This window comes from Ovis canadensis, chromosome 25 (genome assembly GCF_042477335.2).
Source record: "Ovis canadensis isolate MfBH-ARS-UI-01 breed Bighorn chromosome 25, ARS-UI_OviCan_v2, whole genome shotgun sequence".
NCBI classification, from domain to species: Eukaryota; Metazoa; Chordata; class Mammalia; order Artiodactyla; family Bovidae; genus Ovis; species Ovis canadensis.
The window spans coordinates 25,844,619-25,861,198 of record NC_091269.1 but is presented as its reverse complement, the minus strand read 5'-3'; the positions used below and the strand labels follow the sequence as shown (position 1 = coordinate 25,861,198).

At 41.2% G+C, this 16,580-nt stretch overlaps 1 protein-coding gene across 14 annotated transcripts in view; it reads right to left on the bottom strand.

Moving 5' to 3' along the window:
• The window catches only part of TBCE (tubulin folding cofactor E), a 91,171-nt gene extending 76,203 nt beyond the window's left edge, over nt 1–14,968 (bottom strand). For 6 of the 14 annotated variants that reach the window (XR_011252941.1, XR_011252943.1, XR_011252942.1 and 3 more), the window contains exon 1: nt 14,765–14,848. The gene's annotated coding sequence lies outside the window, so the exon portion shown is untranslated. Of the gene's footprint in view, nt 1–3,502; nt 3,647–14,753 lie in introns of all 14 variants that reach the window. The other 8 variants (XM_069571579.1, XM_069571586.1, XM_069571583.1 and 5 more) reach the window with 7 other exon arrangements.
• Nucleotides 14,969–16,580: the final 1,612 nt, after the last annotated feature.

Genomic DNA, 16,580 nt, shown 5'->3' with positions numbered 1-16,580 from the left:
AGACAAAATGAGACATCATCAGAGAAATATATTCTAGAGGAAGCAACAAGGTAAAACCCGAGAAGAACAACTAAGCAAAGTGGAGACAGGCAATCTACCTGAAAAAGAATTCAAAGTGATGATAGTACTGGTGGTCCAAGATCCCAGAAAAAGACTAGGGGCACAGACTAAGAGGACACAACAAACGTTTAATAAAGAGCTAGAAGCCGTAAAGAACAAACTGCGATGAACAATACAGTAACTGCAATGAAAAGGACACGAAAAGGAGTAAATAGAATAAATGAGACAGAAGAACAAGTACGTGAGCTGGAAGACAGAGACTGATGGAAATCACTGCTGCGGAACAGAACAAAGAATGAAAAAAAAATGAGGACCATCTAGGAGACCTCTGCTGCTGCTGCTAAGTCACTTCAGTCGTGTCCGACTCTGTGCAACCCGAGACGGCAGCCCACCAGGCTCCCCCGTCCATGGGATTTTCCTGGCAAGAGTACTGGAGTGAGGTGTCATTGCCTTCTCCAAGGAGACCTCTGGGACAGCAATAAATGCACCAACATCTGCAGCATAGGAGTCCTAGGAGGAGGAGAGAGAGAAAAGGCCTGGGAAAATATCTGAAGAGAGAATAGCAAAAACTTTCCTAACATGGAAAAAGAAACACTCAAGTCCAGCAAGTGCAAAGAGTCCCACATAGGATTAACCCAAGGAGGAATACACTGAGACACACGTTAATCAAACTGACAAAAAGAAAATATTAAAAGCAACAAACACATACAAGGGAATCCCCACAGCGTAACAGCTGATTTTTCAGCAGAAACTCTGCAGGCCAGAAGGGACTGGCACAATATATTTAAAGTAATGAAAAGGAAAAACCTACAATCAAGAATACTTTTACCCAGCAAGGCTCTTGTTAAGCTTTGCCAGAGAAATCAAAAACTTCAGAGACAAGCAAAAAGAAAAAAAAAGCTAAGTGAATTCAGTACCACAAAACCAGTTTTACAACAAATGCTTAAGAACTTTTCCATATGGAAAAGAAAATGCTACAATCAGAAACAAAAACATTATAAATGCTCAAGTTCACTGGTAAAGGCAAACATATAGTAAAGGTAGGAAAACATTCACACATAAATATGGTATCAAGACCAGCAATCATGAGAAGAGAAGACTTCAAATGCAGAATATTGGGAACACATTTGAAATGAAGTGACCAGCAACTTAAAACAATCTAGTATAGTACACTGCTATACCAAAACCTCACGGCGGGAATTCTCTAGCGGTACAGTGGTTACCACCCTGTTTTCACTGCAGTGGGTCCAGGTTAGATCCTTGGTCAGGGAACTAAGATCCCACAGCCAAATGGCACGGCCAAAAAATAAAACAAAACACCTCACAGTAACCACAATCTGAAAACTTAACAATAAATACGCACAAAAAGAAAAAGGAATCCAAACACACTCAGTCACCAAATCACAGGAGAACAAAAGAGGAAGAAAAGAAAACAGACCTACAGAAACGAACCCAAAACAACTTAACAAAATGGCAATAAGAAATACATATTGCTAATTATCTTAAACAAAAATGGATTAACTGCTCCACCCAAAAGACAAACAGACCTGGCCGAATGAATACAAAAATAAGACCCTTATATATGCTATCTACAAAAGATAAACTTCACATCTAGGGACACGTACAGACTGAAAGTGAGGAGGTGGAAAAAGGCTTTCTATGCAAATGGAAACCAAAAGAAACCTGGATAAGCAATACTCATATCAGACAAAATAAACTTTAAAATAAAGACTGCTATGAGAGACAAAGGAGGACACTACATAATGATCAAGGGGTTAGTCCAAGAACAAGATAAAACAATTTTAAATATATATGCATCCAACATGTGAGTACCTCAAGGATTATGACGAATGTTAAGAGACATAAATGGAGAAATTGACAATAACACAGTAACAGTGGGGACTTTAATACCCCACTTATATCAACAGACAGACCATTCAGACAGAAAAATCAATAAGGAAACACAAGCCTTAAACGACACATTAGGAGGAGAAGACACATAGGAGAAGGGGGCAACAGGATGAGATGGTTGGTTGCATCATCAACTCAATGGACATGAGTTTGAGCAAACTCCTGGAGATAGTGAAGGACAGGGAAGCCTGGCGTGCTGCAGTCCGCGGGGTTGCAAAGAGTCGGACACAACTGAACGACTGAACAACAACATAGAGCATTCCACGCAGAAGCAGCAGAATACACATTCTTTTCAAGTGAACATGGAACATTCACCAGGACTGGCCACATACTGAGCCACAAAGCAAGCCTTGATAAATTTAAGAAAACTGAAATAACATCAGGCATCTTTTCTAACCACAATGCTATGGGATTAGAAATCAACTACAAGAAAAAAAACTGAAGAAACATGGAGGCTAAACAATATGCTACTAAGTGACCAATGGATCACTGAAGAAATCAAAGAGGAAGTAAAAAGATACCCAGAGACAAATGAAAACAAAAATATGATCCAAAACCTATGAGACACAGTAAAAGCAGTTCTAGGAGGGAAGTTTATGGCAATACAATCGTACTTCAGGGAAAAAAGAAAAATCCCAAATAAACAACCTAAACGTACATCTAAAGCAACTAGATAAAGAACAAATTCTAAAGTCAGTAGAAGGAAAGAAATCATAAATATCAGAGCAGAAATAAATGAAATACAGACAAGGGAAACAACAGAAAAGATCAATGACACTAAATGCTGGTTTACTGAAATGACAAACAGACCTGATAAACCTTAGCCAGATTCATCAGGAAAAAGTGGGAGAGGCTTCAAGTCAATAAACTTAGAAATGAAAACTGAGGAGTTAGAACTAACACCACAGAAATAAAAAGGACCATGAGACTACTAAACCAAATATATATATATATATATGCCAATAAAATGAACAACATGGAAGAAATGGACACATTCTTGGAAAGGTATAATCTTCTGAGACTGAACCAGGAAGAAACAGAAAATATAAACAGACCTATCACAAGGACTGAAATAGAAATAATGATTAAAAGACAACAGACTTCCCTGGTAAGATAAGACTATCCCTTATCCCCGGATAATACTCCGCACTCTTAATGCAGGGGGCCCAGGTTCAATCCCTGGTCAGTGAACTAGATCCATGTGCCACAACCAAGAGCTGCTGCTGATGCTGCTACTGCTAAGTCGCTTCAGTCGTGTCCGACTCTGTGCGACCCCATAGACGGCAGCCCAACAGGCTCCCCCATCCCCGGGATTCTCCAGGCAAGAACACTGGAGTGGGTTGCCATTTCCTTCTCCAATGCATGAACGTGAAAAGTGAAAGGGAAGTCACTCAGTCGTGTCAACCAAGAGCTGGTGCAGCTTAAATAAATAAAAATTAAAAAAAAGAAAACATACTCTCTACAAACAAAAGTCCAGGACCAGATGGCTTCACAGAAGAATTCTATCACACATTTACAAAAGACTTAATACCTCCTGAGGTGCAGGAGCGGCTAGCGGCAGTTGGGCGGCCAAGTGGCAGACAGGAGATATTCCATGTCCAAGGTCAGGTGCAGCGGCCGTGAAGACATACCCCGCGTCCAGGTAAGGGGCAGCGGCTTCACTTTCTTACAACAGCTGTGAAGAGACACCCCCCGTCCAAAGTAAGAGAAACTCAAGTAAGATGGTAGGCTCTGAGAGAGGGCATCAGAGGGCAGACAGACTGAAAGAACAATCACAGAAAACTAGACAATCTGATCACACAGACCACAGCCTTGTCTAACTCAATGAAACTAAGCCGTGCCCTGTGGGGCCACCCAAGACGGGTGGGTCATGGTGGAGAGGTCTAACAGAATGTGGTCCACTGGAGAAGGGAATGGCAAACCACTTCAGTATTCTTGCCTCGAGAACCCCATGAACAGTATGAAAAGGCAAAATGATAGGACACTGAAAGAGGAACTCCCCAGGTCAGTAGGTGCCCAATATGATACTGGAGATCAGTGGAGAAATAACTCGAGAAAGAATGAAGGGATGGTGCCAAAGCAAAAACAACACCCAGTTGTAGATGTGACTGGTGATAGAAGCAAGGTCCAATGCTGTAAAGAGCAATACTGCACAGGAATCTGGAATGTTAGGTCCATGAATAAAGGCAAATTGGAAGTGGTCAAACAGGAGGTGGCAAGAGTAAACGTCAACATTCTAGCAAACAGCGAACTAAAATGGACTGGAATGGGAGAATTTAACTCAGATGACCATTATATCTACTACTGTGGGCAGGAATTCCTTAGAAGAAATGGAGTAGCCATCATGGTCAACAAAAGAGTCTGAAATGCAGTACTTGGATGCAATCTCAAAAACAACATAATGATCTCTGTTTGTTTCCAAGGCAAACCATTCAATATCACAGTAATCCAAGTCTATGCCCCAACCAGTAATGCTGAAGAAGCTGAAGTTGAACCGTTCTATGAAGACCTACAAGACCTTTTAGAACTAACACCCAAAAAAGATGTCCTTTTCATTATAGGGGACTGGAATGCAAAAGTAGAAAGTCAGGAAACACCGAGAATAACAGGCAAATTTGGCCTTGGGAGTACGGAATGAGCAGGGCAAAGACTAATAGAGTTTTGCTTAGAGAACGCACTGGTCATAGCAAACACCCTCTTCCAAAAACACAAGAGAAGACTTTACACATGGACATCATCAGATGGCCAACACTGAAATCTCACTGATTATATTCTTTGCAGCCAAAGACGGAGAAGCTCTAAACAGTCAGTAAACACTAGACCGGGAGCTGATTGTGACTCAGATCATAAACTCCTTATTTGCCAAATTCAGACTTAAATTGAAGAAAGTGGGGAAAACCACTAAACCATTCAGGTATGACCTAAATCAAATCGCTTATGATTATACAGTGGAAGTGAGAAATAGATTTAAGGGACTAGATCTGATAGACAGAGTGCCCGATGAACTATGGACAGAGGTTTGTGACATTGTACAGGAGACGGATCAAAAAGAAATGCAAAAAAGCAAAATGGCTGTCTGAGGAGGCCTTACAAATAGCTGTGAAAAGAAGAGACGCAAAAAAGCAAAGGAGAAAAAGGAAGATACAAGTATCTGAATGCAGAGTTCCAAAGAATAGCAAGGAGAGATAAGAAAGCCTTCCTCAGCGATCAATGCAAAGAAATAGAGAAAAACAACAGAATGGGAAAGACTAGAGATCTCTTCAAGAAAATTAGAGATACCAAGGGAACATTTCATGCAAAGATGGGCTCGATAAAGGACAGAAATGGTATGGACCTAACAGAAGCAGAAGATATTAAGAAGAGGTGGCGAGAATACACAGAAGAATTGTACAAAAAAGAGCTTCACGATCCAGATAATCACGATGGTGTGATCACTCACCAAGAGCCAGACATCCTGGAATGTGAAGTCAAGTGGGCCTTAGGAAGCATCACTACAAACAAAGAGAGTGGAGGTGATGGAATTCCAGTTGAGCTATTTCAAATTCTGAAAGATGATGCTGTGAAAGTGCTGCATTCAACATGCCAATTTGGAACAGTCAGCAGTGGTCACAGGACTGGAAAAGGTCAGTTTTCATTCCACCCAAAGAAAGGCAATGTCAAAGAATGCTCAAACTACCCCACAATTGCACTCTTCTCACACCCTAGTAAAGTAACGCTCAAAATTCTCCAAGCCAGGCTTCAGCAATACGTGAGCTTTCAGATGTTCAAGCTGGTTTCAGAAAAGGCAGAGGAACCAGAGATCAAATTGCCAACATCCGCTGGATCATCGAAAAAGCAAAAGAGTTCCAGAAAAACGTCTATTTCTGCTTTATTGACTATGCCAAAGCCTTTGACTGTGTGAATCACAAAAAAACTGTGGAAAATTCTGAAAGAGATGGGAATACCAGACTACCCGACCTGCCTCTTGAGAAACCTGTATGCAGGTCAGGAAGTAATAGTTAGAACTGGACATGGAACAACAGACTGTTTCCAAATAGGAAAAGGAGTACGTCAAGGCTGTATATTGTCACCCTGCTTATTTAACTTATATGCAGAGTACATCATGAGAAACGCTGGGCTGGAGGAAGCACAAGTTGGCATCAAGATAGTCAGGAGAAATATCAATAACCTCATTTATGCAGATGACACCACCGTTATGGCAGAAAGTGAAGAGGAACTAAAGAGACTTTTGATGAAAGTGAAAGAGGAGAGTGAAAAAGTTGGCTTAAAGCTCAACATTCAAAAAACAAAGATCAAGGCATCCAGTCCCACAGCTTCATGGCAAATAGATGGGGAAACAGTGGAAACTGAGAGACTTTATTTTGGGGGGCTCCAAAATCACTGCAGATGGTGATTGCAGCTATGAAATTAAAAGATGCTTACTCCTTGGAAGGAAAGTTATGACCAACCTAGACAGTATATTAAAAAGAAGAAATAGTACTTTGCAAACAAAGGTCCGTCTTAGTCAAGGCTATGGTTTTTCCAGTGGTCATGTACGGATGTGAGAGTTGAATTATAAAGAAAGCTGAGCACCGAAGAATTAATGCTTTTGAACTGTGGTGTTGGAGAAGACTCTTGAGAGTCCCTTGGACTGCAAGGAGATCCAACCAGTCCATCCTAAAGGAGATCAGTCCTGGGTGTTCATTGGAAGGTCTGATGTTGAAGCTGAAACTCCAATATTCTGGCCACCTGATGGGAAGAGCTGACTCATTGGAAAAGACCCTGTTGCTGGGAAAGTTTTAGGGCAGGAGGAGAAGGGGACGACAGAGGATGAGATGGTTGGATGGCATCACTGACTCAATGGACATGAGTTTGGGTGGGCTCCGGGAGTTGCTGATGGACAGGGAGGCCTGGCGTGCTGCAGTTCATGGGGTTGCAAAGAGTCGGACACAACTGAGCAACTGGACTGAACTGAATACCAATCCTTTTGAAACTCTTCCAAAAACTTGCAGAGGAAGGAATACCCTCAAATTCATTAATATTAGGCCACCACCACCAATGCAAAAACCAGACAAAGATACCACACAAAAAAGAAAATTACAAGCCAATATCACTGATGAACATAGATGCAAAAATCCTCAATAAAATACCATCAAACTGAACCCAACAATGCATTAAATAGATCATACACTAGATTATTAAATGAGATTTATTCCTGGGATGAAGGATTTTTCAATATCTGCAAGTCAATCAGGGTGATACACCACATTCATTAACAAACTGAAGAACAAAAACCATATGATTATCTCAACAGACACAGAAAATGCTTGTGATAAAATTCAACACTTAGTCATTCATGAAAAAAGCTCTTCAGAAAGTGGACATGGAGGGAACTTATCTCAACATAATAAAAGTCATATACGACAAGCCCATGGCTAACATCACACTCAGTGGTGAAAAGCAGAAAGCCTTTCCTCTAAGATCAGGAACAAGACAAGGATATCCACTCTTTCTGCTTTTACTCAACATACTTTTGAAGTCCTACCCACAGCCATCAGAGAAGAAAAAGTGAATAAATAAAAGGAGCCCAAACTGGAAAAGAAGTAAAACTGTAACTGCAGATGACAGTTCAGTTCAGTTGCTCAATCGTGTCCAACTCTTACTGCACATATGAAATCATAAAGATGCTACCAGAAAACTGCTGAGCTCATTAATGAATTTGGTAAAGTTGCAGGATATGAAATTAATACACAGAAGGGCTCCTCTGGCAGCCCAGGGGTTAAGACTCCGTGCTTCCACTGGGTTTAATCCCTGGTTGAGGAAGCTACAATCACATATGCCGTGCAGCACATCCAAAAAACACAAACAAACATACAGAAAAATCTAAATTAATACACAGAAGTCTGTTGCATTCTATACACTAGTGAAAGAGAAATTAAGGAAATAATCCCATTTATCACAACATCAAAAGAATAAAATACCTAGGACTAAAACTCCTAAAGGAGGCAAAAGACCTGTACTCTGGACACTGGATGATGATGATGAAAGGAACCGAAGACAGTGGCGGGGGGGGGGGGTCGAAAAAGAAAAAATTGAAGATGACACAGAAAAATATGCCATGTTCTTGGACTGAAGAATCAATTACCCAAGGCCATCTTCACACTCAATGCAATCCCCATCTCATTACCAATGGCATCTTTCACAGAACCAGAACAAAAATTTTTGAAATCTGTGTGGAAACACAAAACACCAGTAACAGCTAAAATGATCCTGAGAAAGAGAAACAAAGGTGGAAGAATCAGGCTCCCTGACTTTAGAAAATGCTGTAGCAATTAAAAGAGTACGGATGGCACTGGCATAAAAAAACAGCAATACAGAACAGAACCGGACAGAAAGTCCAGTAACAGAGGCTTCCCTGGCGCCTCAGTGGTGAAGAACCCACCTGCCAATTCAGGGTTTGATCCTTGGTCCACGAAGACCCCACGTGCTGCAGTGCAACTTAGTCCATGCCTCACAGCAACTGGGCCAGCACACCAGAACAGAGACCACTGCAATGAGAAGCCTGCGCGCCACAACGAGAGAGAGGCCCTGTCGCCACAACTAATGAAAGGCCCATTCAGCAAAGCCCAAAAATTAAATAAATAAATAAAGCTTTTGCAGAGCAACAGAAATCATAAACAAAACGAAAAGACAACCCACAAAATGGGACAAAATATTTGCAAATGAGACAACGGACAAGGGATTAATCTCCAAAATATACAAACAGTTCATGTAGCTTTATGTATTAAAAAAAAAAGTCCAATCAAAAAATTGGCAGAATATCTCAACAGACATTTCTCCAAAGATACACATACAGCCAAAAAGCACATGAAAAGAGGCTCAACGTCTCTAATTATTAGAGAACTGCAAATCAAAATCATGAGGTATCACCTCACAGCTAGCAGCATGGCCATCAGAGAGTCTACCAACAGGGACTTCCCAGGCGGTCCAGTGCTTAAGAATGGGCCTGTCAAGGCAGGTGACATGGGTTTGACCCCTGGTCTGGGAAGACCCCACATGCAGCAGAGCAACTAAGTCCTGTGCCGCAACTACTAAGCCCATGTGCTGCAACTAATGAGGCCCACACACCCTAGAGGCCATGCTCTGCAACGAGAGAAGCCACCGCAGTGAGGTCCAGACACTGCAACCAGAGAAAGCCCACAGGCAGCAAGGAAGACTCAGCACAGCCAAAAATGAATATATATATATATATTCTTAAAGTCCACAAACAGTAAATGCTAGAGAGGGTGTGGAGAAAAGGGAACCTCCCGACACTGCTGTTGGGAATGTAAATTGGTACAATTATAGAGAACAGTATGGAGTCTCCTTTAGAAAACTAAAAATAGGCCTATCATATCATCCAGCATTCCCACTCCTGGAATGTATCTGGCTGTCCTCAGTCATGTCTCTTTGCGACCCTATGGACTATATAGCCCACCAGGCTCCTCTGTCCATGGGATTTCCCAAACAAGAATACTGGAATGGGTTGTCATTTCCTCTTCCAGGGGGCTTTCCTGATCCAGGCATTGAACCTGTGTCTCCTGCACTGGCGGCAGATTTTTCACCACTGAGCGTCCTGGGAAGCCCATGTATATGGAAAAAACTATAATTTGAAAAGATATATGCACACAATGTTCATAGCAGCACTATTTCAGTTCAGTTGCTCAGTCGTGTCCAACTGTTTGTGACCCCATGGACTGCAGCATGCCAGGCTTCCCTGTTCATCACCAACTCCCAGAGCTTGCTCAAACTCATGGCCATTAAGCCGGTGATGCCATCCAACCACTACAGTCGAGACATGGAAGCAACCCAAATGACCACTGACAGAGGAATGGATAAATAAGATGTGGTACATATAGGCAATGGGATATTATTCAGCCATAAAAAAGGATGAGATGCCGCCACTTGCAGCAACATGGATGAACCTATATATCATCATCAGTTCAGTTCAGTTCAGTTGCTCAGTCGTGTCCGACTCTTTGCGACCCCATGAATTGCAGCACACCAGGCCTCCCTGTCCATCACCAACTCCTGGAGTTCACTCGGACTCACGTCTATCAAGTCAGTGATGCCATCCAGCCATCTCATCCCCTGTCGTCCCCTTCTCCTCCTGCCCCCAATCCCTCCCAGCATCACAGTCTTCTCCAATGAGTCAACTCTTCACATGAGGTGGCCAAAGTACTGGAGTTTCAGCTTCAGCATCATTCCTTCCAAAGAAATCCCAGGGCTGATCTCCTTGCAGTCCAAGGGACTCTCAAGAGTCTTCTCCAACACCACAGTTCAAAAGCATCAATTCTTTGGTGCTCAGCCTTCTTCACAGTCCAACTCTCACATCCATATATGACCACTGGAAAAACCATAGCCTTGACTAGACGGACCGTTGTTGGCAAAGTAATGTCTCTGCTTTTCAATATGCTATCTAGGTTGGTCATAACTTTCCTTCCAAGGAGTAAGTGTCTTTTAATTTCATGGCTGAAATCACCACCTGCAGTGATTTTGGAGCCCCCAAAAAGAGTCTGACACTGTTTCCACTGTTTCCCCATCTATTTCCCATGAAGTGATAGGACCAGATGCCATGATCTTCGTTTTCTGAGTGTTGAGCTTTAAGCCAACTTTTTCACTCTCCTCTTTCACTTTCATCAAGAGGCTTTTGAGTTCCTCTTCACTTTCTACCATAAGGGTGGTGTCATCTGCATATCTGAGGTTATTGATATTTCTCCCGGCAATCTTGATACCAGATTGTACTTCTTCCAGCCCAGCGTTTCTCATGATGTACTTCGCATATAAGTTAAATAAGCAGGGTGACAATATACAGCCCTGATGTACTCCTTTTCCTATTTGGAACCAGTCTATATCATACTAAGTGAACTAAGTCAGACAGAAATACTATATCCTATATTCTATGTGGAATAAAAATAAAATGATACAAATGAACTTATTTACAAAACAAAAACAGAACTCCAGACTCTGAAAATAAATTTATGGTTACCAGAGGGGAAAGGAAGGGGGAGAAAGAATCTGAAGAAGGACACATGTATAACTGAATCAGGTGCTATACACCTGAAACTGATGCAACACTGTCAATCAACTAAACTCTTGTATAAAATAAAAATTTAACTTAAAAAAAGAATAACAGTAGTTGACATGGGGAAGTCTAATTCCAGTGAGCCTATTCCACCCGTAGGTACTGATTCAGTTACCACATCTCCTGCTTTGTTTAGCCACCAAGGGATCCAAAAAGATGTTTGATGCCCAACAGAAAACGTGAGAACACTGGCACTCTGTGAATTAATTTTAGGAAAAAGCTTTTCAATATGTATTGTTATCTTTCTAAACGTATTTTGCTTTATCTTTCCTGCTACTTGTTCAAAATTGTATTAAAATAATTTAGCATGAGGTCTGAAGATCCATTCACACACTGACACTTATCAAGTAGAAAACAACATCAACAGAAAACACGCATGCTTCACTGAGATTCAGGAGCTCCAGGTAGCAATCCTGGCTCAGGCACTTACAAGCTATGGATTCTGACACTCATTAACCTTTCTGTCACCAGGATTATAAGCAAGTAAAAGACAGTCTCTTGTAAGGAACTTAAGAGTTTAATTAGGAGAGATAACTAACAGCAAACAATTAAGACCTAGAATTAGGATCAAATTCAGTAACTGTGAAGAAGCAGGAGGGTTAAGAGTGAGGCAGACTCCATGTGGAAACCATTCTGATTAAGCTGATGGAAATACGCAGCAGAAATTAAGAGAACAAGCTTTCCAGGTCGTGAAACCTAACAGGGTTTCACTGATTGGAGATTCAGGTTGGGAAACCACAGAAAGTGGGACTACAACACCTTTGAATAGTGTGGGCAAAAAGGACCACCTAAAATGTTAACAACTTCTGAATTTTAATAGCTCAATTTTAAAGAAAGCCACCTGTGGTCCTTTTTAAAAAGAAATTTAATTGTTGTAAAATACGCACACCATAAAATTTATTACCTTAACCATTTCTAAGTGCACAGTTCAGTGGCATTACATACATTCACACACCGCTGTGCAACCAATCACCAAAATTTTTTTGTCTTGCAAAACTGAAAATCTATATCCACTAAACAACTCCCATAGCCTCCTCTCCCCAGCTCCCCACCTTCCATTTCTTATTAACCTGCCTACTCTAAATATGTCAGAGAAGTCAAAGCATACAGTTATCTTTTGGGGACCAGCTTACTTCACTTAGCATAATGTCCTGCTGTCCTCCATGCACATCATACCTGATGTCAAAGACCGTGTCAAAGTTCTACATCCCCACAGTATTCCTTGGCCCTCACGCACTGAACTGTCTCACATCATTTTAAGTAGTGCCTCCAAAAACCTTTAGGTTTTCTGAAGAGGCTGTAGACACGTTTTCTCTCTCAAACATCAATGACTTAAATCCACACCAAACCTACAATTTTAAAGACACAGCTATACAACTATATGAAACAGAACTAATAAAATGAATGAAACAGGTTGTGCCTTTTCTCCACATACTTTCAAATACCACCAAATCTTCCCATATAACTCTTCCACAAATTCATTCCATCTGCTCCTAATAACCAGCAAACTGTTAAAATTCCCTTTCTGGAAGTCTCTACCTACTTTCTAGGCAATATTCATTTCATAATATTATCTACCATATTTCCTAGTGGACTCTTTTGCACATTTCAGAGCAAAAAGGTAAGGGAGGAAAAGTATTGTATATTGAAAAACAAAACTTTGAGTGCTAAGTATACAGTAAATATTTTATTAATGTATATGACAAATTTAATTTGTAATAAACCAAAAAGGAAAAAAATGAAGACCACCAGAAAATAGTGACAACTACTAGTTTTATTGAACATTTACATCTTACAAAAATAAATACTGAGATGATCCAGGAAGACTGATAAAAAAACCCAGTAACTTACAGGTAAAAACAATACGAACAATACGGTTTTGCAAAGCTTTCTGATTAGTTTCAATTACGCACAGTAAAATTAAAATTAACTACATTAATTTTAAACCACAATAAAATTAAAATTAACCACTATAAAAACAGAAATACAGTATATAGAATAACATATCTTCAAACAAGTAGAAGGAAAAAGAGAAGACAAAACCTCAATTCAAAAAAAGGCAAGGCAAGAGAAAGAAAAAGAGCAGAAAGTACAAATTATAAAATGGCAAAAAAAGGTTTTTCAACAATTATATTATAAACAGCCCACTAAAAGCCAGGTATTGTTTTAGGCACTAGCTGTAAACAAAATACAGAAAAATACCAGCTCTCATAAATAAGATTCTATGGTTGTGGGCTAAACATTGCTGAGCCAGAGAAATAAATGAACCAATCCCACAGCAGGTCATAGGGTGACATGCAGAAGTAGGATGAGTACAATAGAAATGTAAGGGAAGGCTATGCCAGGGAAGTCCTCACTGAAAAGGTAAAGTTAAAAAAATATATGACGGAGGTAAGGGATTAAGCTGTGTGGACATTCAGACAAAGGAACTGCAAGTGTGAATATCTTGAGGTTAGGATGTGCCTGAGGCACCAGAGAAAAGGGGGAGAGGAGCTGGAGATTAGACCAGAGATACAGCAAGGGCAGGATCAGAAAGCACCTTGAGTGTCATTCTAAAGAATCTGGCTTTCAATCTGAGTGAAATGGGAAGTCCATGGAGAGTTTTGTGAGAAGGAGATAATCTGAAAAAAAAATTTTTTTTTTTTTTTTAAAGAATCACTCTAGATGTGATGGAAAGGCTGAAGTAAGAAAAAGCAGACTGGTTAGGTGCCTACTGAGGGAATCCAGGTGAAAGATAGCTGCAATTTCAATAAGGGGAGGTGGTGAGAAGGGCTTGGGCCTCTGGATAGATTGTGAAGGCTGAGTTCTTGGATTTGCTGCTGACAGATTAAATGTGTGCGAGAAAGAGATGAGTCAAGGATGACTCAAAAGGTTGTGGCTTGAACAAATACCTCAGAAATGACTTTGAATATAAGTACAGTAAGGCTGCCAGTCAAAAGGCACAGGCTGTCCACTTAGATTAAAACAAACAAACAAAAAAAACCCCAGCAATATGCTATTTTATTATAAAAGTACACAAAAAGGTTAAAACTAAAAAAGATGAAAAAAGCTGAGACAAATAACAAACAACAGTCCTCATGGCTATATTAATGCGAGCCAAAAGAGAAGTCTGTACTCTTAATCTGTCAACTCTTTCTGTAAGTTTGGCATTTGAGTCCGGTTTTCACAACGGGACTGTAGTTTCTTTAGGGACAGGGATACCACACCCTCATTTGGATCCACCCACAACCTAGAACAGTCCTCTCGTCAGTAGTGAACAGTAGGTAAAACTTGTAAATACGTTCTCCACCCACTTAACATTATTTTTCCTACATCATAAATGTTAAAGCATTTAAAAAGTCAGAGTTGGTTCTCTAACCTGACACCAAGTCGTGGGTCGCCTGTACCATTTTCACCTATGTCCAAGTGACAAGCCAACAGGCTTTTCGGTGGAATGCAATGCAGTGTGCCCCGCTCGCCCGCAGCTGGCCCAGGCCCGAGACCCCGCCCGGCCCCGCGAATGCAGGGGAATTCGGTCAAAGACTAAGTGCAGATGGATTAGGTCAAAGCCTCAGGAAGCAGACCACGCCCGGCAATCTGGGAAGTTTCTAAGAAAGGGCAAAAAGACCGAGAGCCCTGCAGGGTTGCACTGGTCACGAGACAGCTAGCAATGCATGGTTCCTCCGCTACCCAGACTCACCCCAATCTCACCTGCCTGCAGCCAGCCAGGGTGGTCTGAGCGACAGCCCTCGGCACGCGCTTTGCCCCAAGGCAGCTTCCGGCTCTGGTCGGAAGTGCTCCTTTAGGAAAACAGGAAGTCCCGCCCCCGCAGCAGCTGAATCTCAGCGATGAATATCAACTCAAGAGTCTGGGTAGCGGGAGGTGTGGTCAGCTCGCCCAGACCCAGCCAAACACTTGGCCCCTGGGCTGACCCCGCGATACCCCCGAAACTTGGGATGACGGAAAGAAGGAACACGCTCTTGCCAGTTTACTAGTTATCACGGAAGCGAGTTACAAGTCCCGTATGAGATTCAGTTCCATATTCGTGGAGAATTTACCACATAGGAAGTCTGTGGTGGTCATAGAAAAGAAACTAGTGTTGATACCTCAAACGCTAGGGGAAAAAAATTTAACGTGCTGAATCGTAAGGCAGAATGAAAGTAAACGCAAAAAAGAAAAAAAAAGTAAACGCAGTAATAGAAAAAGGAAATTCCATAGACATGTTAATTTCTAACAGTTTTCTCACATCTCAAGAGTTGTGAAGATCAAATGTTGCTGCTGCTGCTAAGTCGCTTTAGTCGTGTCCGACTCTGTGTGACCGCATAGACGGCAGCCCACCCGGCTCCTCCGGCCATGGGATTTTCCAGACAAGAGTACTGGAGTGTGGTGCCATTGCCTTCTCCGGAAGATCAAATGAGATGACGGATAAATGTTTCCCCGTCGCGGAGTCTGGTACATGAGTAAAGCGTATCATATCCATAGTATAGTTATTGCTTTTAAAAGTCCTTTATTCCAACCAAAGAGAAACTGAATAACACTTCAGGGGGGTAGCCTTCAAGCTGAATGTCAAAATTAAACAATTTCAACACATAGAGATGCCCCTTATGAAGCTGTAAAAACTGCTTTTGTTGATTAATGAAAGGACATAGGCTAAGAAACCATGTTCCAAAAACAAACTTTCAGAAGCTTTGTTGTGTGAAATCATATCAGTAATCATGGAATACCGTATGTCTGCCTGGCAGAGCTGAGTCCTGGGGATCATTCTGACACTTTGCCAACCCAGGCATACTGCTTCAAATAACATATTTTCAAATTAACATTCCACATTTAACTTTATATTAATAGTTTTCGAGAACACATGACCTTAGAGTCAACTTCATGGCTCAGGCTTGAGCCTGCTTAATTCTTATCTACACTCCACCAAGTTCTATGCTATGACCGCTTCTTGTTTTCCCCCCTCCCCTTTTTTTTTGAGTTAAACTCCTCCAATTCCTCTGGTGTGTGGTTTTCCTTATTTCAGCAACTTAATAAATTTTGTTAGACTACAGGTTTGACACAGATGGCTTTATCAGATAGGCTTTATCACTGTTTATTTTGATTAAGCCTCCTGCACTCATGAAAGTTGGAGGATACCACTGACCCCAATTTAGACAAAAACTGAAGCAGAATAAAGGTAAGTTATTTACTGACATTCATCTGTGTCCTGAGAAGAGCTGTGCCCTTTTTTAACTTGAGAGTTTTAAGTTATCTTTTGGTAGAGAATGATCACAGTTTTTGAAAATTATTGGCATCCACCAAATTCAAACCAGCCCCATGGATAAAGAAGCATGCATATTCCTTTTCTTTGTAAAATATTTCCTGTCTTCACTGAGTTGTGACAATAGTTGCCTGGTTGTGCCTAGAATGAAAGAATGACACTTCTCTGCCTTCGGTCCCTTTCTCTAGACAGTGATCCTGTACACTGCTCCCTCAACCATGTTATCTTTTTGAAATGTTTTCTCTGCTAAATTTTCCCCTGAAAGAGATC